Source organism: Macaca nemestrina, chromosome 5, assembly GCF_043159975.1.
Source record: "Macaca nemestrina isolate mMacNem1 chromosome 5, mMacNem.hap1, whole genome shotgun sequence".
Taxonomy (NCBI): Eukaryota; Metazoa; Chordata; class Mammalia; order Primates; family Cercopithecidae; genus Macaca; species Macaca nemestrina.
Genome location: NC_092129.1, coordinates 16,466,180 through 16,488,916, shown reverse-complemented (window position 1 = coordinate 16,488,916; position 22,737 = coordinate 16,466,180). Strand labels below are relative to the sequence as shown.

Below are 22,737 nucleotides of genomic sequence, written 5' to 3'. Positions count from 1 at the left end.
CAGAAAACTCCCCAGGAACTATACTTTGGTTTTGTATCCCTTATCATTTTTCCGAGGGAAAAAGTTATATAAACTTGCATAATTGTTGTTTACCATCATTAACGTATGGATTATAATGTCAATTGATATTCAACAAGCAGCACTCCTAGGGCCATTTCATAATTTACCTGATAATTTACCAAGCATGTTTTCCTCAAACTTTGGGTGTAGTGTATAGTCCTGAGTGACAGATGGGGGCCAGATTAAATCTCAGGCATAAGATACTCACTCAGACAGTTGTATTATTGTTTATTCTTTCTTCCTACCTCTCTCCAGGGTGTGATGAGACATTTAATCTATCAGACACCAGGAGGATCTATATAATGATTTTTTACATGAACCAATCATTTTAATGTAATCGTCCTTCTTTTAAAAGGCTTCATTAAGTCTATTGTTAGGATAGTAAAACTACCTAATAGAGACAGGAGGGCTTTCCTCATTTTCAGAATTCAGACAGTTTTGTTAATTGCGTAGCTTTAGGTGAACAGTAATTAAATGGGTTGTGAGAATGTGCAACATTTATTTATAGTGACATAAGCATGTCACATATTTATAGTCATTACTGCACAGTCTACTTGATAACATCCTTTTGAGGGGAAGGTCATGACTGTTAAAAGTAGCTTCAACAACTATTTTTGGCAGGGTCCTTGAATATTACAGATTTGTGAATATTGCAGATCCAGGTACCCTTGTGCTAAATAAATACTATACATATTAAACTTTTTGCAAGGAACCTATACTTGCAAGGTTTTAAAATATGCTTTTAACATTTTACATGTAAAATATTTGAGTTAAGTATGTTTGCCAATGTCAGTCGGAGTCTTTGGATTATTATACCAAATTTTGTACCTTACTTTTAACAAGGTGATAGAATAGTAATAATCTTTGGTTCTTAAATTTGTTGATGAATACAGATGTAGTGCATTATTCTTAAAGTGCTCTAACATGGCACATTTATCAAGCAGATAGGAGAGAAACTTTCCATCAAGTGTTGAGGATCTTAATGCCAATGAAATCACTCTTTGGGGGATCAGATGAAAGCTAGAAATCTTCCCCACTGGAAACCTGTACATGCATACGCACACAGATACGGAATGATATTTCAGGAAGTCTTGAGACCTCTGCGTGCCTATTCAAGGACCTAAAGATATGAATCTTTTACCTTAATGTGGATTATACAAATAGCCCCCCTTCTGTTTTGCACTTCCCACCCCCTTGCCTAATCTCTCCCATGCCCATGTCTACAATGTCTACAAATCCATCTTTATATATACCTTTTCTCCATAGGACGTTTTTACTCAATATCTTCATTTTACCAATTCTGTCTAAATGTGACAGAAACAGAGATCCCTTTTCCACTACCATTGATTTCCAGCTCATCCCCTTATTTCCCCAGTTACTAATATTAAAGGTTGTCATAACCTTCTCCCTCTGCCCTATCTCCCAAAGAATTTATGGACAGCTCCCTTAGAACAAGCATGCTTTCTTAACTCCATGCATCTAGTATATTGATAACTTTTTATTCCGTGTTCTTTCAATGGAGCTACCACTTTTGTCCCTTCTGTTATTTGTCCACACCACCACAGTGCAAGCCTTAAACATCTGTCCTTTAAACTCTCCCAGTCACCTTGCCGCTGGACTCTCTTTCCCAGCACTGTGCTACCACACTTTCTAACTCAGTCTTCCCTTGTATGTGGTCTGCCACACGCAGGCATACACTTTAGCTTGCTCCCATCTCCTTGGCCACCTTCAGTGGTTCTCTGTCACTGGACACAGCAAATTTTAAATTGCCAATTTCTTCACTGTGGGGGCTGGCTCTCCTACTCCCATTTCTGCCAGAAACTATTTTTCCAGGTTCCTTGCATGTCTGTCTCAAACCACTCTTATCCCATCTTCCTGTACTACTGACATTCTGTCCCTCTAAGATCATTAGTCTGTCAACGAGCCATCGCTGGGCATCTCACATTTTCTGTGTTTTAAGTCACTGGGCTCTGCAGGAAGGTGGGTCTCCACGAGTTGGCAGCCTTTTTTCTGTGGAGGCCTGCACTTCTGTTCACCTAGCAACTTTTCCATACCATCAGTCTGGCTCCATTGTGTCAGTGGTTCAATAAAGATACTTTAGAAACACCTTTTTAAAAATTATGGGGGTGGAGGACCAGAATACTACAAAGGAAATGAGTCCCTGACATCCCCATGTGAGCAGCCTCATCTTCTGAGGCCAGCTGGTCTGGAGGCCGGTGGCTCCTGCTTTACTCAACAAGGGGCACGGAGACAGTGATCTGTTCTCCGCATCATAGCACTAAGCCAGGCACAGGGTAGGCCCTTAAGCGTCTGATGAAGGAATCATGCATGTATCTGTGGCATGTCTATTGCAATATTTCATAGACTTAATGGAGCTGGAAGTGACCTTTGAGATTATCTCCTCCAACTACATCATCCGATAGCTGAACAAGCCACAAGTCAGGGAAGCTAAATGACGTGTCTAAGGTCAGACAGCGGTAAAATCAGCTTCTCAGCCTGTTTTCTGACTTCCATTCTCCCAATCTCCCTGTTTTTGCTCTACTGGAAGTGCTCAGTCTATGGTTCTTTTCCTTTCTTTCATTTCTATGCTGATTGGTGTCTGTTCTGTGCTCAACAATCTGAGCTCCTGCTGTGAGAGACCTTGGCTCTCTTCCTTGTCTGCTGCACCTTAGTAAGCATTAGTACATACTTACTAATTATCGTACATTTTCAGTAGCCCTTGGTACTTTTCAGGTTCTTTTACATATGTTTCTAATTAGATTTTACTACAAACCGGTGAGATAGGCTGAGCAGGTATTTTTCCCACACATCAGGTGAGAAATCGGAGGCCCGGGGAGAGTAGTACTTGTTCTATGAGAGGATGATGGTGAGTTAAGACTGTTTTGAAAATCTGACTTCAGGCTGTGGAATCTTGCCTGCCTCTATGTAAATGTAAAAAATAGGATTTCATATTTTCTAACAGTTTTCCATTTAGTAGCTCATTTCATAAAGTGTGTTCTGAAGCACATTGGTCCCAGGAGATGCTCTGTGGAAAATGGATTGTGTGGCCAGATAAGCTGGGAAGAGCTGCTTGTTATATCCCCCTCTTGGGGACTCCCTGTGCACATTAACATTTAAAGGCTCTGAGAAGTCCTACTCCAAAGACTGTTTAATGTGTTGTTTTTGTAATTGTGGTAAAACACATGCCACTAAAATTTACCATATTAACCATTTTCAAGTGTACAATTCAGTTGTGTTAAGTGTATTCACATTGCTGTGCAACCAGTCATGACTACATCTTGGAAAACTTAAAATCCATACCCCTTAAATAACAACTCTCAATTTTGCCGTTCCCCTAGCCCCTGGCAACCACCATTCTACTTTTTGTCTGTATAAATTCGACTCCTCTAGGTACCTCCCGTAAGTGGATCATATAGAATTTGTCCTACAACTGCCTGATTTCATTTAGCATAATATTCTCCAGGTTAATCTGTGTTGTAGCATGTGTCGAAATTTCTTTCCTTTTTAAGTTGAATAATATTCCATTGTATGTGTAGACCATATTTTGTTTGCATTCATCCATCAACGGACACGTGGGTTGCCTCTGCCTTTTGGCTATTGTAAATAGTGTTGCTGTGAACATGGACGTACAAATATCTTTTGGAGACCCCATTTTCAGTTCTTCAACTAGATACCCAGAAGTAGAATTGCTGGATCCTATGGTAATTTTATTTTTAATTTTTTAAGGAACTACTGTTGTTTAACATATTTTTATACTCAGTTCATAAACTTGTTTGATCACAAAGTTCTTTTTCCACATTATACCTTTGGGTATCCCACAGAGCATGGGTTTTTCAGAAAACGCTTTGGGGAATCCTGAGCTCAGTAAGCAATTTCTGCTTATTCCAAGGGGTCAGGAACCTCAGGATGCTGGCTGGGGAATTTGGCCATTAAGTTTCCAGCCCAAGGACAAGGTCAGCAGTGCAGTCCCAGGAGCTGCAGAAGAGGAGGAAGCTCGCAGGGTGCACAGCCAACTGTAACCAGGGTTCCTCCGCTACTCCAGAACAACACCGTCAACTTGACATGGAGTGAAGCGGCCATTGTGGTGCTGAGGTTGTTTAGGACTGAACTGGTTGGACAGCATCTTTACTAGTCAAGAGAGTAAGGAGGGCAAGCCTGCCTGCCTCTGTGCAGTTAAGGGCCTGGGGAAAGCTTTATGATAAGTGTCCGATTTCAGAATCCACCGTTTCCCCTATCTCCCCCAAGAAGAGTACCCTTAGTCAAAATCTAAATGGGCTCCTCTGCAGGGCTTGTTGTGTTGACTCAATCTAATTGGTCTTTAATGTGGTTCTTAAATAGCTGAGGAATAATTGTGAACACTGTAATTGTGTGGGTGGGTAAAAATTGCAACCAAGTTGATGGAAAGGGTGTGTGGGGGCACAGGCAGTAAACTGAGGAAAGAAAAAAAATTCTCTTTACCCCCAAAAAGCTGTTGTGTACCTCCAGTGTCACTGTGGTCAACTTTTCTCCAGGACCAGCTCAGGAAGCCTGAGCTACTGGTGACCCTAAAGGGGGCATTACATGATTGAACACTTCAAATGCCCAGTGTTGTTCCTGTACACACTAGCTTAAAAATGGGCATGAGCCGGAATGGTTTTAGGGACATCTGGAAGAAAATAAACTGGGAGGTTCCTGTAGCTGTTGCAGCTTGGTATTAAGGATGAGAAAAACTGTGGAGAGGACACAGAGCCCCAAAGAGGCTTTGAACCAGCCTGCAATAAGATCATAGAACACTCAGCTTCTTAACTTACTTCACCGAGAACAGATAATGATACCTCACATTGTGGGATGAGAATTTCATAAGCTCTCTGAGATCCTTAGATGAAAGCTGCTACTGATCCGTAGACTATTATTATTATGAGACTTTACTTTTCCGTAAATAAATGTTATAGCTTCTTCTCTCTGACTCTCTGGCTCTAAATGAGGTCAGATTCAGCCTCTCTCATTGGCTGACTCTTGCCCTGTCTTCAGGACCACAGTTCTGCTTGGAAGCACTGAGATGAGCTGGAAAGAGCTCTGATAAGGGCTCAGGAAATTCTGTGCAAAATTTCAGACAAGCAGCTTCCCCTCGCAGGGCCTCAATTTTTTCATCTCTAAAGGTCCCTTTCCTTATAAGGTCCGTTCCAGCTCTGTAGGTTTGTGATTTTATCAAAGAAACAGAACAAAAATTCAACTTCTAATTACAAATTTTTATTGAGTCCCTGGTATGAGGTAGGCACTGTTTTAGGTACATGGTCTAAATTGGTGAACAAGGTCGCTTATTTTAGTGGGGAGAAAAGAGATGAGACAGTAAGCAGTAAGTATTAATATGTAAGTAAATTCTGCCATTGTTAGAAGGGGATATGTCCTATGCAAAACCAAAATAATGTGGTAAGGAGAATTGGAAATGCAGACAGAAGTGCAATTTTAAAAATGTGACAAAGAGGAACTTTTCTATTATAAGACTTACTAGATCAAGTCCATCATTAAGGGGATGGGGGCTATAAATCTCTCCTTTGGAGATTTTTTAGGAAGCGAAATCTATTCATGTTTTTGGATTCAGGCATATTCTTGTTTGAATGTAGAAGGGTTAAATGGATTACCCTTTTGAAGGCTTTCTTTTTAAATGATTTAGTGGTGTGTGCAGATGTTGCTCCAGAATTTGTGTGTGTGCATACACACATATACATATATAGAAGCACACACACATACACACACACTTTCTTCTTAAGGAACAGTAGAAGTCAGAGTTGGGAGGCCCAGATGCTAACACACCTCCACACCAGCTCTGAAAAGGCCAAGTAGTGTGCCATAATGCTATAGCTCTCCCACCCTGCCATTTCACAAGGGAGAAAACTGAAACCCCGAAATGCTAGCAACTCACAGAAATCCCAGTGAATCAGGGATGGGTAATGGAACTTGGCAGTCCTCTGGCCTCTTCACTCCTCCCTGCATTCCTTTTTCAATGAGATTGGCAGCTCAGTTGTTTTCTCTTCGCCTTCTCTCTTGCTTGTCTACCACTTCTGCTCCCACGGTTGTATACTTAAATAGTAATAAAATGATAAGAATACTCACTCTAACTCTTATGTATCCAGACCCACCCAATCCAGTGTCAGAATGATATGAGTCAAAGACATACAATCTAGTGACAATAATTTCAGAATAGCACAACTTGACTTGTCTTTCTCAATACCATAGAGGGATATAGAATTACAGCAATACTTATTTAAGTCCATCTTTCTCCCTCCAGCTTTCCTCACCCTTTACAGCCCTTACAAATGAGCCCCCAAGCCTTTCCTAACTGTGGCCCACCTGCCCTCCCACCTTTCCTCCTGATTCTGCATCACAAAACTCCCCCAAACAGGTCAGGGCAAAGGGAAGAACCAGGAAGGCAAAACCAGAGTCCACATGAGCAGCTGGGAAGAGTAATCCTGGGAACGTGTGTTACTAACTTCCATTCCCTAACACAGTCGTGTATCTCTGCGCTGCACTAGGCATTCTTCTATCTTACCTTATATAATTTAATCCTCACAGAAATCCTGTGTGGTAGGTATTGAGATCTTCATTCTACTGATGAAAAAACTACAGTCAGAGAAGCTTAGTAACTTGCCTGGTGTCATGTGATAGAGAAAATGCTAGGATTTGAGCCCAGGTCTGTATAGTTATCAAAACTGTGCTCTGTCTGCTACGTTACTACCCTCTATAGAATATAAATCCCAGAGGATCTATGTTATTTCAGTTGCCAAATTAATGAAACTCGCCGTCTGGTGTTCATATTAAGGCAATTAAATTGGTTTTCAGCTAAGATCTTGAAAGTACAGTAGCTACATGGGAAAGAGGATGCCTCCCCCAAAAGGCTTGTGCAGTGGAATGTTTGTTTTGTTCGGGACCATGGAGAGCTGTCTAGGCCTCCCTGCCCGCAGTCCAGAAAGATCCCAGCAAGGCCTGTGGACCACCATTCCTATGCGTCAGAGGCAATGGCTTTCTGACTCTGTCAGTCTTTTAGCAGGTTTTACACCCAGCAGATGCTCATGTTAGGCCTGGCCATCTGAGACAATGCCTGCAATGCTCAGAGATGGGAGCTCAGAGGAGTTTTCAGAAGTACTGAAAACTTTAAACGATTCCTTCATCCCCAGAATAAAGATTCTTTCTGACAAATGCATTGGTTCAGTTTGTGAACTTGATTCAGATAACCTTAGGAGTAAAAGTGTGCAAGACCTCATTTTGTGGCTACCTGGTAACACCTTGGCTGAAAGCTAGTTGTTCACTTTAATAGTGAGTAGTGGAGGGGAAAGGGTCTGAAAATGAAAGAAGGCCTAAGAGACCAGAGAAGAAAAATAGCTAAACCCAAACCTAAGGAAATACAGAGTGAAATTCAGAGTAATGACTGGGGGAAGGTAAAGCAAAATAGATGAGACAGAGCGAGCAATGAAAGGTAAGTTAGAGCAGAACTATATGTGACCTGAAAACAAGGCAAGAGGGAGAAATGTACTATAGACAAGGGTACAGAGTCATGGGCAACAACATCACCTGATGTTAACAAGATGCAGTATAGAGTTCTGTTCTCATCCATGATGGCGTCAAGGCTTTCTCCTATATTTCAGGAGAAGGTTAAGTCGAGTGTACAGAGAGCTTTTGCATGAGTTCTTTTTCCACATGCCTGAGAATGTATTAGTTACCTCGAGAGGAAAATCATTTGAAAGTAGAGGCACTAATATTTACCATCATCCAAGTTGCCCCTTAATAAACTGTGAAGAGACCAGCACAGAGTGAAAAGAGCTTAGGATAGATTCTGTGGCAGTGGCCCACCCAATGATGTTATCACAAGTGAGTCATTACCAAATGCATTCTTCACATCTTGCAAAAGATGTTTTTCAACTTTCCAAAGTTTGCAGTGGGGATTTTTTAAAGACCATGCACCCACAGAAGAGCAGTTGATACTTTTCCTTTGTAGAGCTGCTGTGCTTTTTAAACTATTTACCCAGTTTGAAATGTTATTTGACTTCTGAGTATTCTATACCCACAGCCGATGACTTTATGTACTCCTTGCTTTCAGTTCCTGAGACGTAATGTATGCCGAACTGATTAAAAATAGCATTCTAATGAAATGGTTGGGTGTGTTGTTACAATATACGTCAGCTACAAATGGGAACTTCTTTCCTCAGGAAATTTGATAAACTGAAGGTCAATTTGAGTGTTTATATATATTCTGTGAGAATGTTTTGTCCTTCCTAATGGCTTCCTTTTCAAAATGACCAGTTAATTTGGGCTTCCCACCCAGACACATATTTTAACACTTGTAACAGTTAGCTGAGGTCCGTTATATTAGCATGATACAAGAGCTTGGATTAAATGTTGACCAGCAGAGCCTGCGAGTGTATAGAATCTTAAAGGAAAGCAGAGAGAGTCCTTATTAGTTCAAATATTGGATATTTTAAAAGTAAGAGGGGATGGTTTTTATCCCTTAGATCTTGGCCCTCAGCAACATGTGAAAAGCTCCCATTCTTTATAAAAGGGGGAAAAAGTATAAAATTTTTTGCCTGACATTTTCTCCTCAATGCCAAACTTACAGAAAGCCTTAATGCTTGAGGTGGCACACATATTTTGTCTAATCCAGTGTTTTCTCAAAATTTGAGCCGGTATTTAAAAGTCAGGATATTTCACATTTTTTTAAATGCATATTTATGGCTTTTCTTTAAAAATAGGATGATCTGGCAGCACAAGGCCAACATGGCCTCCTAGCAGCCATGACTGGGGCTGGAGCTGCATAGTGGCCACCTCTGCAGGTGGTTTCTGGGTCCTCCGTTCAATTCCCTGTGGGTCCCCACACCTGTAGCCTATGGCCACAAGTGTCAATTGCCATTCATAATCACTGTTAATCACTGCAAATGTACTGTAGATTTTTGTATAATTGACAAGAATTTGTCTGTACCCATCTGATAACGTGAAAGTGACAGAGGGACATAATCTCACTTGCTCCCAGCTCACCTCACTTGGGTGTTAGCTGCCCTGTGGCATGTGATCTGCACCTACTGCTCATCCCCTTACACCCTGTTTTCACCCTGCTGCAGTTGTATTTCCACTGCTGCTGTTCTGCTGTAGCAGCCATGTGGAAATTAGAGTTTCTCTTGTGTGACAAGCCCTTTCTTGGGTCCTCGTGCTCCTCTACCTCTTCGACAGTCAGTGATGGTGTGGTTGACCAGCACTCCCTCTCAACGCTGTCCTCCCTTAGCCTCTGTGACTCGACTCTCTCTTGCATTTCCTTCTATTTCTCACTCATCTCTCAGTCTGCTTTGCAGCCTCAACCTCTACTGCCTTTTTCAATTACTGTGATCCCTTTATCAAGTATTACATGAACTTTCAGGTTATGTTTTTACAATTCAGACAATACAGAGGTATGTAAAGTCTTTTTTTAAAAAATTATCCTCCTTCCCACTCTCCTCAGAGTTAGTCATGGTTAACCCCTGGACTGTTGTCTTTCCTGACCCTTTTCCATGTGACCTAGCTTGTTTGTTGTTGTTTAACATAAATAGGATCGTTTCATAGCTACTGCTACTGGCCCTGGTCCACATAAATAGATGTCTACCTTACCTGTTTTATGATCTGCCAGCTACTTAAATGTTGGTATTTCCTAGCATAGCATTTTGAATAATTCCAGTGCTTATATCATTTTTTTTTTTTTATAATTGTGTATCTGTTTTTCCTAAGACTCTGAGCTGGTAACAATAGTGTCTTTTCATGCTCCCTTGGCTGTACGTACCTGTAAATTCAGTGAGTGAATGAATGAATGTTGGCATTTTTGCGCATTCAGTTAGATCCTCCCAATTTATATTACGCAGAGAATACTAAATTATATCATAATTTAAATTCAAACGTAAATATCCTAAGCGCTGTGGTAAACATATTAGTGTAATTATTATAAGGTACAGTTAATCTATTTCTCAGGTCATTTCCTAATAGTAATATATTAATTTTGCTTTTCTCATTAAGATCACCATACTATTCAAAAGAGAATTCTGCACACCATTTATTTTGGTTAGGAGAAATATTGGTGGCTAGTTGTTTCTGTTTTGTATATTTTGAACGAGTGTGTACTTTGGCATCTCACCAAGACAGTATTTTTGTATGCAATTCGTTCTTCATAAAAGTATCGTTTATCTTTAAAGGGAATATAAATGCATAATGGTTGTATAAAGAGAATTGCCTTAACACAGCATCTCTTCAGTAGGAAAATAGTTGAGGTTTATGAAGTGAGCCTTGTCAGATATGATTTGAGCTGTCTTGCTAAGGGTTCCCATTCAGTATCATGCACTGTTCTCAGCCCTGATTTAAGGAGAAACCAATGAAAACATCTATCATCTGATAGCCGTGGGATATCATCCAAGCTTGTGTCATGGTCCTGTAATGTTCCCGGGTTTGTGGAGTGAAGAAAATAACACTTGGGTATTTGGAATTTATTCTAAAGCTGTTTTTGTCAGGGGTGGATGACTTTCTCATTCTTGAGTTGAAATTAGACTTTTAAATATTCTTAATAACTCTCTTATCGCCAGACCCTCTGCATGAGACACCAAGGGTGAGTGTTTGAGAATAATATTTTTTAAATTTATTTGGGTATTTTTTTAAAGTGGAGGAGGTGAGACTTATGAGCAGTAATGAGCAGTAATGAGCTGAAGTCAGTTGGTCACTAACAATCCGTATCAAGCCATGATCCCTTCTTGCACAAATTTGAAAAACATGTAAACAAACACAAAGTAGGTAGTAAAGAAGCAGGAAAATGGAAACTACACAAAGACCTCTACAGTCCATGCATCTGTAAAACTAATTAAAAATCTGCCTAAGGGGTTAATGGAGTGGCTAAAACTCAATTTAATATGGGCCATGGTCTCAGGGAAGGCAGTTCAAGTACTATGTTTTAAAGACAGGTTCAGAGAAGAAAGAATATTCTATTTCAGGGACTATCATAAAACAGTCCAAGATTTAGTTGGAGACTTGAAGTGAGTTCATATTATGGAAGGATTTAAATGTTGGAATAAGAATTTGAATGACTTCAACAAGGAACAGAAAAGGAATAAAATGATTCTGCCCATACTGATACCTTGTATTTATAGATGTACTATAGTTTACAGACTCCTTTTGGGAATGTTGTTTTATTTTATCTGCACTAAATCTTAATGAAAATCTCAAGTCTTTGTGAAGACTGAATCTCCAGGATTGCTGATGGCAAGCTGGGCCTGGATGTAGGGGATTAAGGGGAAAGAAGAGAGGGAGACAAAACTCTCTCTGAGTTTCTGCGCATCCGACCAAAATAGGGAATGGAAAGAGGCAGTATGGGTGAGAAAAGATGATCAAACCTAGCCAAGACTAGTGAGGAGAGCTGCTGACAGTGTTAAATGTCAGGTCCTGGGGGATGAGAACAGTGAAGTTAAGAGGTTGCTGGTGAACTTTGCAAGAACCTGTTTTGCAGCTTGGTGAGCTTGAGAGCCAGAGTCTGAGTGGGGTGAAGCAGAGCCGAATGGTCCAAGAGACACATAGTTAGGCAGTGGAGGAGGCTGATGGACTCAAGGGGAGAAGTAACCAAAAGAGAAACATGAGGGTCAAATGATGCTTGTAAATCAGGGAGCTGCTATGATGCTACAATTTAGAGAAGCAGCAGCATGACAGCATGAGATCATGTTCTGTGTTGTTTATTTGCAATTTGTTGAATTTTACCTCCCTCAGGAAATAGCTGTGGCTCAAAGGCAGACAGCTTTGGGTAGAGGCACATGACAGCAACATTGGAGAAAGCTAGTCAGCAGTGGCAGCAGCAAGGCAACAGACCAGGTACTCGTTACCATGGAGGGAGCTGGGCACCTGGGGTGGGCTGTGGGCATTGAACAGCACAGTCCACCAGGCTGGCCAAGCATCTTGCAAATTAGTGGTATAAACATCAAACATGTGTGATCATTACCACTGAAAACATAACTCAGAGCTCATGCCCATAGGGTTGTCTTCATATATATGCCTTTTTAAAAAGGAGTATTTACAACATTAAGTCCATAGTCAGCTTGATCAGATCAAGCCAGGCACCCTTATGCCTGAGATACTTATAAATGCTTTGTGTGTTGGGTGTGTGCTGCTGCTGTGCTCAGCGGCCACCTGAATTGATATTGCACCCAGAAATTGCACAAAGGGAAGTGGTAGATGTGTGTGTTTTCTCCCAGTGGTCCATCTTTGTTTCTCTCAGCCTTTCACCTTGCCGCTGCTGCACAGGATTATTTCGGTTGAAATACTGCAAGACTGAAATATGTAGCTTGTTCTTGGCGTGGTGAACTCCTGTATTGGCATGGCATGAGATAACTGTCAGCAGATTTCTGGAATTCACATAAATGGCATCCAAAGGAAGAGGCTGTCAGTCATCAGGTCATCTGTGTGCTCTTTGCCATTCTCACAATTGGCTGATTCTTCAGGGCACATGTGCATAGATGGAGCATTTGTTGGCCCTGACTCTTGCTTTCAGAGGCTGGCCAGAATCACAGCCAGGCACTGTTGTAACCAGACAGTGCCCCAATGGAGGAATCACGCTGCTCTTGTTGGAATCCAAAGAGAGACACTTTGTCATTTGTTTATTAGGGATACTTATATTTTATCCTGGATTGAAAATAATAATTACCAGAAACCATTAGTTACTAACACAAGTGGTCCACTTTGAAACTCAATCCAGCATTTAAGAAAAGCAATGTATCTTTGCCAAATAACTTGAGGTCTTTGTGTGTGGAGCTGACAGATGGAGTCCATTGATGATGAATGCACTTGGATGCACACAGAGTCCAGGAGAGCATCCTTGGGCCATGAGGGTTTGCCAGAAAGTTAACAAGGCTGAGTTCAGAAGGGCTGTGGACAGAGAAAGTCAAACCAGTGAAATAGCATGCATGGAGATTCTTTTTTCAGTGGGATAGCTACCAGGGTATTTATTGCACCTGCTTTAAGATGATACACCATGTATTCATTTAGTTTTAGCCATATTATAGGAGTAACTTGCAGAAAAGAGGACTTTTAGTACAACAGTACTTGAGAAATCAAGGCAAAAGAAATTGTCTTAAATTTTACCCTGTGAATGTTTTCTGTTACTTAATAATACTTCTATAGCTTGAGTGGTTGGGATAAAAATTTAAAGAATAGGACTTCACTCAGCCAAATAGAAAATATGTGGTTGCTGTGTTTTTTTTAAAAAAAAAAAAAAAACAGAAAAATATATAGAAAAAGGTGATAATTATCCAAATCCCACCTATATACACAGGTAGAAATACATGATTTCATGTAATTGGGATTGTACTCTATAAGCTAATCTATAATCTCTTTTGATCACTCCTTTCTATGTTGTTGAATATAATTTTACATCAAAATTTTAATGCCTGCATAAAATTCAGTTGTACATGTTTATCCTGTTAATTTATTCATGGTGACATTCATTCATCAAAATTTTTTTTCAGTCTTACCATGTAGTAGACACTATGCTAAATCCTGGGGATGCAGCAGCAAACTCCTCTCTCAGTGGATATTTAGGTTATTGCTGATTTTTCTGTTAGAAGCAACACTGCATTGAACATCCAATACTGCAACATGTGTCTTTGAATACTTTATTTTCTCCCTAGAATAAGTTCCTAAGAGAATTGGCTGGTCAAGGAGTTGGCACCTTTTGAAGTTTGATCCGTATTTATTGCCTAAACATTCGTTACTGGAAGTGTCAGATGATGCCAGTTTTTCCATATTCTCATGATAATAGTTTTTGTTGGGTATCATCTTTGCAAACTTGATAGGTGAAAAATTATACTCTGCAATTTTAACTTATATTTATTTGATTTTTCAGTGTGCTTGGAATGGGAATTTTAACTACTAAGAAATTGTGACCTCCATATGATCTATGGAGTACAATTTTCTTTGAGTCTTAATTTTATTTCTCTTAAAAAGGAAGATCTTTTTTTATTTTCTTCTTCGGGGTCAGGTTAGAATCAGTGAGAGGTTGTCTATTTCAGGCAACTGAATCCTCACTGAAAGGATGTTGTATAAATATTACTACTGACTTAAATCTAGTTGGTTTTAGCATCGTGTAACTATTATCAGAGCTTTTGCTCTAGTTGTTAATATGTCATAAGGGAGATTTATTTAACTCAAAGATGTATTTAACTCAAAGATAACCCTTTGAGTTAAATATGTTTAAATTTGTATGACTTGATTAATTGCCTTTTGTTTTCAATAGATGCCATATTTTTGACAACATAAAAGAACAAAGAGGCATTTAAGGAGTACCTAAAAAAAATCATAAGGGTAAATGCCTAAAAATATATGGTCTCCATTTAGCTCATCACCTAGCTATGTAGCATTTAAATTTTTAAAAAATACTGTCTTATTTTCTGGCCACAAGTGAAATTCAGCAGTAGCTGAACAAGACAGATACGCCGGGCATGGTGGCTCACACTTGTTATCCCAGCACTTTGGGAGACTGAGGCAGGTGGATTGCCTGAGCTTAGGAGTTCAAGACCAACCTGGGCAACATGGCGAAACCCCGTCTCTACAAAAACTACAAAAATTAGCACACACCTGTAGTCTCAGCTGTGAGGCTGAGGTGGGAGGATTGTTTGAAACCCAGGTTGAGGCTGCAGTGAGCCATGATCACACCACTGCAGTCTAGCCTGGGGAACAGAGAAAGACCCTGTCTCAAAAAAAGACAAAAAAAAAAAAAAAAAAAAAAAAAGAGGTACTCAGAGAACAGGATATAACTCCTTTACTGAAGTTCCACTACTCAAAGATGACCAATGTCTCTGGCCTTTGGAGTATTTTATTCTAGTATTTTTTTCCTCTAGTTGTATATTCTACAAAAATGGAACCATACTAAGACTGTACAGCATTTTGAATCTCAGCAAATGTGTATAGTTATTAACAATGAGAGGGAGTGGTTACCTAGATTTTTTTTATAATGGTTTAATGGGGAATTTTGTTTGTGTTGCTATTTATTTGTAATAAAGTTTTTAATGGAATGAAAATTAAGTATAATTGAAAGAAATTTTAGACAATTAAAACTATAAACATTTCAGTTCCTCTGAATTCGTTGTTCAGATCTCCTGCTTATTATGCAATGAGAAATAATATGACCATTTTCTCTGTTATTTGGGAAGATGTTTAAACAGTTTACAGGCTGCGGGAGGCTGCAGCTGTAGCCATTTCCTGTTGCTTCTACTCCTGGAGAACATGGAGGTGTTGTTGGGCTGACTGAATGTAAACTGCCTGAACAGGTGTCTGCTCTGAATCTTTCTCAGCTCTCCAGCTCTCATCCAGTGTGACTGAGCTGAATTTCATGAGATAGTTCTGTTATTGAATACTGTCAAAATTAAATTTTTCAGTATTAAATTTGTTTTGAGGGAAGCCAGCTCTTCAAAGAAGCCTATTAGGAAATCCTTTTAAAGCACACCTGTGTACATACACACATGCAGAACTGTGAATTCACCAGCTTACCTGCCTTGCCTGTTTGAGATTATCCAGGAATTAGATTTTATAATTTTTTTGAAAGTTGAGAACTCACCTGCTGGCTGCACTCATGCGTATGTGTTCAACAGTCAAATCCTTGCTTGCGTTTCTGCCCCATATAGAGTAGAACTTCCATGTGAATTCATTTGAATGGAAAAGGAATTATTTTTATTTTATTGCCATCTCTTGCTTTTTGTTACAGAACAAGAATGGAGTTGTTTTGAAGGCTCAGACCAAATAGATATTTTAAAAATATGTATTGTGTTTGGCATTGATCCTTGAAAATATCTTTGTCACTGGGTGAAATTCATAATTTAGGTTTATATAATATTTTCTTAATTTAATTCTACACAGTATATATTATTCTAGACTATGTATATAAAATTTTTTTGCATAATTTTTTTCCATTTCAGATTCTTAATTATTTCCAACTTTTCATTAGCATAGATCAAATTTTACTTGTATTTAATTTAGAACTTTAATTATTTATTTATTCTTCTAGGAAATTTCAGATGCTTGCAGTGAAAAAAAAAATCTTCTTGTGCTTCAGGTTTTACTTTGTTTTGTTTTGGGTGAGAATCTGGGACCTCATCAATGAAAATGGCTTTATCGTTTGGCTTTATTATTTTCCTCCCCACTTTTGTCTTTAGAATTATAACAACTCATAAAACCAGAGCCAATTCTGAAAGTTTCCCCAAATGTTAGGTTTTGTTTTCTCCCCATCATTTTGACCTATTTCTAAAATGTTGAATAGGAATACTGTTTGAAGTCAATTGTTGGCGTGGGATTTTTCCCTTTAGCTTTTCAAGTCCTCCAGAGCAAACGTACTTTCTCTTTACAGAGTGAACGTAAGTCAAGACAGCAGTGAGGCACTCTGGCGTTGGGACCCAGTGAGAAATTAAGGTTTGCTAGTGCTGGTTCCAAGGTGGCCTAAACTCTTGTACTTCAGCTCATGTCTTGCTGGGACAGATCTGAAAGAAGATCCATCTCCGTCGGTTTTCTTGATACTTCTGTGCCTTCTGCCTGGCAAGGGCATCAGAGCCATGGGAACTTAGAGGTAACAAGGGCTCCCCATCTGTCCTCAACCCACTTGCAAGTTTCAACTCACACCTCTTTGAGGACACTCTGGCATCCACGCACATCCTCTTACCACACAGTGAAGATCTCCGTTAATAGCTAACATTCATCTAGTGCTTCTAAGACCTTTAATATTTCACTGCTGCTTTTTGGAAATCCTGTGAAATAGGGGTCATTATTATCTCCACTTTGTAGATAGCAAAACTGAGGCCTACAGAGCTAAAGTAGCTGATTTAAGTCTGCAACTTATCATTATGGTCTGGAGTCTGTTGGAGTCCTGCATGCTAGCTCTTAACCACAGCACTCAATACCTCTTTCTTCCAAGCAGATTCTAATAAAGTGAAAGTTGAAGGCCCTAAAAAGTATTTGAGAAACACTGTGATTTCATTTATTGGGATTTGACCTACATTCTTTCTGGGAATATTGTCAAGATGAGATATAGTTTGTAAATGAGGCTAGTGCAGTATGATTATTCTCTCAAGTTTGCGTTTCATAAGCTGGAGTCATTTGCTCATGCTATGTTTTGTAGAGTCTTCCTGAAGCTGTTGGGTTCTCTGATGGTTAAGGATAATATCTTTATTAAATTGCTGCTGTGGTAGGCCTTGGTAAAGTTCAACTGGGTTGGGTGGGGAAGCTCTTTGAACTCTCAAAAATCACCAAACTACAGATAATCACAAATCTAGAAGAGGGAAAATATCAGTTATTTGACTTTGAAAACAAATCCAACTTTGTATTTTGGAAATTACTTGCAAGACAGTAAGTCCATGATTTTACAACACAATTGCCCTTGCAGGTTTAAAATTAGAAGTAAATATCATAGTAAATGCTCATTCAATAGTTGTTTAATGAATGAATTAATTATATTGTTTGTATAACGTTGAGGAACTAGAAAGATGAGTAAGGCAATCTCAATGTGTACATGAGGGCAACAATCGTGTATAATATCTACTTGGCACTTTATAGAGGGCATGACTCTCTCCATAAAAATATTTAGTATGTTCATGATGTCTTTTATCTGAAGAACTTCATGCTTTAGATATTAGTTAATTCTCAAAACACTACGCTGAGGAAGGTGAGTGACACACCCCTCATTTATAGATGAAGAATTTGCAGTTGAGACTGGTTAAGTGTGACTAACTCAAGATTGATTAACACTGGTGGTAGGAGACTTGTCTCTGGCCTCATTCTGTGCCTGTGACCTGCTCTTTGATGTTCGGGAAGCTTTATAGCCTCCTCCTGTCCAACCTCCCTTCCTCCCTTTAAAAAAAAAAAAAAAGGAACATTTCTGATTTAATTACCCCCATAAAGGAAGAGTGATAATTTAGCTGTGTAAGTATATTTGGTTTCTAAGTATACAACTAAAGTATTTCTAGCCATTTCTCCCCAAACTCTTTTTCTTCACACAGTTCCACAAAGTGCACACCAAGCAGATGGTACAGACAAGCACATGGATTATTTACAGCCAGTACAGTAGACGAAGGCATATGTGCTAAGCCCTCTTATACCCACTCCCTGGGAGCCATTAACACATCCATTTAGATGAAAGAGTCTCGGGGTTTTGCCATGGGCATTTCTGCTACACTCCCCTGAAGCATCACCATCTGCCCTGCCTCCTCCCAGAGGCCCTGTCACCCCCACTCCTGCCCAGCCAGTCACAGCCCTGTTCTTCCGAGTGCCCTCATTCACTTAGATACAGAGCTGATAGCAGCTGCTGTTTTTCACTTAAACCAGTTTAGCTCTATGTCTATCTGACTTCGTTCTACCTTCATTGATGTACAGGGCTCTTTAAAAGGCTACCCTTGGGCCAACTTCAGTTCCCTAGCATTCCATATAACTGTTTTGAGCACTGTCCACACTTTAAACTGGGTCCTGGGGTGCAGAAGGTCCTAAAACTTGGTCCCTTGAGCCAGTATGTTTGTTTCTTCCTTTGGGCGCAGTTTCAAGGCTATACCTGTGATGCCTGGTGAGTCCCATTCTTCCAGATCTGTAGACCAGCTCCCTCTGCTTGTCCTTGTCCCACAATAGACCCTGCAGTGCCCACATCTAATCTATGTAATCTGACAATTTAGCAACCCACAGCTAACTAGCAATACCTTCCCCATTTTTGAACTCCAAATTCCTGGCAGAACAATCTAATTAGTTTAACTTATCTTTTTAAACCAAACTACAACTTGTAGGTTCCTAGCCAGTACAGGAATGAGCCTCCCTTGTTCACCCCTGCCCCATCATATGTAAGGTCACCTCTACCCTCATCATATGTAAGGTCAAGTAAGGTCAGAACAGATTCCCAGAGAAGGGGATAAGGGTGAGGCAGTCACCCAAAAATGTACCGATGTGCTTTGATAGATCATGAAATACAAAACTACATTCTGCCCTTTGTCTTCAAACAAGTCTATTTGTGAAACTGGATTCAGTTAGAATAAGGAGCACAGAAGCTATTTGACCCACACTGTCCAGTATTTGCAGTACTTACATTTACAGGTCCAATCCTTATACTGTATGCATACCCCAAGCCCTACAACCTGCTACTGCCCATTATGGCATCTTTAAAACCTTTCCTTTTGAAAGTTTCCTCTAAACTTTATGACTTATGTAAAATTAAAGTCTATTTGTTTCCTGTAATTCTAGCAACTTAGTAAATCTAAAGAAATTCATAAATGAAATCATACAGCATAAAAAAAATTTCTGTATCTTGTGTTCCTAAAACTGAGCTCCTAGAGTTAACAGCTCCTGACTACTTGTATATTCAGCAAAGGCAGAGGCAGAAGACAGCCATGTTTGCCACATATATCAGCTGGTGCCAGGCAAGGTTGGCTCCCGTGCCAAGCAGCTCCAATTATTCTTTAGTAAAACACACTTTTATTCATTGAGGAGCAGTTGCTTGCCAATGTATTATACAATTATATAGTGAATGGAGAACAATGGATGCATTGTAGAAATATTTTTAAAACAAGTAAACAACAGTGGATAGGAAAAGGACCCTAACTCCAAAGTGAAGACTGCTGACATACTGGATTTAGCAAAGCTCAAGTGTAAGGAAGGGTTGAGAAGGACAGAATGCTTTGTTTCAAACACCTCTTCTGGAAGGGCCTCCGGCAGCATTCGTTTCTGCCCCACCCACAGGGTGGGTTTGCGGGGAAGCACAGGGAGCAGGGGTGTGTAGGCATGTGTGGAAGTGGGTGTGAGTGCACCTAGGCGCTGGGCTTCACACTCGTATTTCTAAGAAGAAAAAAGACAGCATACATTGGTTGATTTAGTGCTTCCTGAGGTCTTAACTTGAAAGGAACATGAACATACATGTAAATTTTTCAAGGGGTTAGAGCTTGCGGGTTTGGGTGACTTGGGATGAAACAGGGCCGAACCAAACCATCTAAGAGATTTACAGTTCACACAGGAGGTAACTATTGAAAGTGTTTTCCCTGATCAGTACCGCAGAATATTCAGTATTTTTACCAGACTGACATCAAGTGGATTCATATCCCATGACTGATTGCATTTATGATTTAATTCTGCCTGGATGGCCCTGGGATACTCTCAGAGAAGGCCTTCCATGAATCAGAGGTTCTTCTCTTCCCATTCCAGTGATAGCCAAAGGCTGCCTTGTTAGACCTGATGCCAGCAGACAAGGAGACCACCTTTTTACCTTACCTTCATGATGTATATTCCCATATTTTCATCCTAATAGTAATATAAATCTTTAAACCTTAATCCTTAATCATTTATCATAGGCATCTCTGTCGTCTCATGAACAAGACAGGATTCAGATTACAAAGCGGTTTTACTAAATGTATATTACTCTCTTTGAGCTACAGCCATCTGACCAGAGAGCTGCTACCTTCACTGAAAGGATTGCTCTTTATAAAGTAAGGAAATCAGTCATTATTGCCTATTTGAGGGCAGTTAGAACTAAAACGTAGGTTTTTCTGACTCATGAGGTGTACTTAGTATTAGATCAGTGTTTCCACACTTGAGTCATTTGTATACTACCTTAATGATTTTTGCCATATCTATGTGCCACCTTTTTAAGGGAAAATGTATAAATATTTTCTCTTGAATTTATTTTTTCTACTGAATTTTCTTAAAGAAATTTGTATGACCATCTCAAGTAGAAAACCAATATCCTTTGATAGAAATGATAACCATTAAAATGGATAAGTGAAAATAAGAGAGGCCCATGCCTGAAGGCTCCAAGCCTAAGGCCACACCTCCCCAGTGAAGAGGGGGATTGGCAGGTTTTGGAGGGTGTCACTGGCATGGCAACATCTGGCTGAGACTTTGGTGCTTGAAAAATATTGGAAAATAAATAAGGTTCATGTTTTGTGGTTTGATGTTAGTGCCACCTAACATCTGCCGTGTGTTTGTGAAATAACCTGGTGTATCCCTAGGAGCTCACACCATTCCCCATGCCACGAAGCACCATGACTAATCCAGAGAACTCAAGAGACTCGTGCTTATTCTTCACTTATGCTGATGAAAAGTGCACATGGATACGGGGAAATGTAAATGTCTCTCATTGGTTACCCACTGAAGGTAACCGTAGAGTAGAGAATGGCAATCAATCGCAATGCCTCCTGAGAACATCTTCAGGTTAGTGGAACTGACATTAGTTGTATGGACCTTGAAAGATGGGCTAAAGCTATCCTTCAACCCATTTATTTCAGGCTACCTGAAAGCACATTATATATTTGTTTGCCTAGATGGAGGTAAAACCTAACTGCAAAATCATCTATTTTCTTTTTAAAAGGCCGTGAGTATGTGCAGTTGAAGCGTAATGTCTTTCCACTTTAAAGATCTGAGAGAGTTTCCTTTTCTGTGGTGTATTTATTTTTGTTTCTTTTAGGAAAAAAGCAATGGGGGCTTCATACAACCAGATGAACACTCACCGTGTTTAACACAAAACACACTGAGACCTTCACTACACAGCTAAAGTCAGATGTCATTTCTTGCATGGAATAGGCGCTCCATAAATATTTGATAAGAACATCTATGAATTTAATGTTAAACGACTTCTCTGGACGAAGTTGTGTCATTTCAAAAGTTACTGGTAGGAGTCTGCAGTTACCTCTAGCATCGGGTGCTTCCATGAGTGCGTGTGGCACAGCCTTTAGCTGCTGTCCTGCATGATGATGGTGGTAAGGGGTTGACACTCCCCGGTATGCTTGCTTTTGAAGTTTTGCACCCGGCATCTTTGTCATGCTCCTCTGTATCCAAATGTTCTCCACTCTGCTCTGTGCCCCAGAAAACTGACTTCTATGCACAACCTCAGTGAGTTCCTTTCCCTTTGGTTTCGAGTTGAATTTAGCAAGAGGAACGCCCAGAGATTAGAGAGAGGAAGAAGAGGGAGGTCAGAATATCTACCCACAGTGGGGTCCCTCCTGATTCGCTGCAGCCCTGAAATGGTGGTCACTGCTCCTGTCAGGCAGCCCTTCCGTGAGTGTTTCTGTCCAGGTTCTGGTGTCTGCTTCCTCACCTTGCCCCTTCAGCCTTTTGGTATAACAGAGCCACCCTACCTGTTTCCCCCTCATTACTAGCCCAGGGGGCTGCACTAGGCCTTGTGCCCTGCTCAGTTCTTGGCAAATACCCCTTTGTGGTAATTTGAGGGTGCCACCTGTCTCTTGCTAGTACCCTGATTGATAGAGAGTGTGTTTGCAGATTTTCTGGTTCAGTGCCTTTGTGACACAGCAAAGCTGAGTGGTTCCAGAGGGACTGACCTCTGATCTCAGTTGGTTTTTTTGGTTTTTTTGGTTTTTTTTTTTTTTTTTTTTTGAGACTGAGTGTTGCTCTGTTGCCCAGGCTGGAGTGCAGTGGCACGGCCTTAGCTCACTGCAACCTCTGCCTTCTGGGTTCAAGCGATTCTCCTGCCTCAACCTCTTGAGTAGCTGGGACTATAGGCGCATGCCACCACACCCGGCTAATTTTTGTATTTTTAATAGAGATGGGGTTTCATTATGTTGGCCAGGCTGGTCTTGAACTCCTGATCTCGCGATTCACCCGCCTCGGCCTCCCAAAAGTGCTGGGATTACAGGCATGAGCCACCACGTCCGGCCCTGACCTCACCTTTAATAGCAGGGTGTTCTATAC

The 22,737-nt window shown here is 40.3% G+C and overlaps 1 protein-coding gene across 4 annotated transcripts in view; it reads left to right on the top strand.

Moving 5' to 3' along the window:
• Positions 1-22,737, top strand: part of LOC105492092 (FYN proto-oncogene, Src family tyrosine kinase) — a 181,520-nt gene that overhangs the window by 14,854 nt on the left and 143,929 nt on the right. Inside the window, exon 1 of one of the 4 annotated variants that reach the window (XM_071096334.1) lies at positions 11,795-11,898. The exons of the other annotated variants lie outside the window; for them this stretch is intronic. The gene's annotated coding sequence lies outside the window, so the exon portion shown is untranslated. Of the gene's footprint in view, positions 1-11,794; positions 11,899-22,737 lie in introns of those variants that run through there. 4 annotated transcript variants of the gene reach the window in all.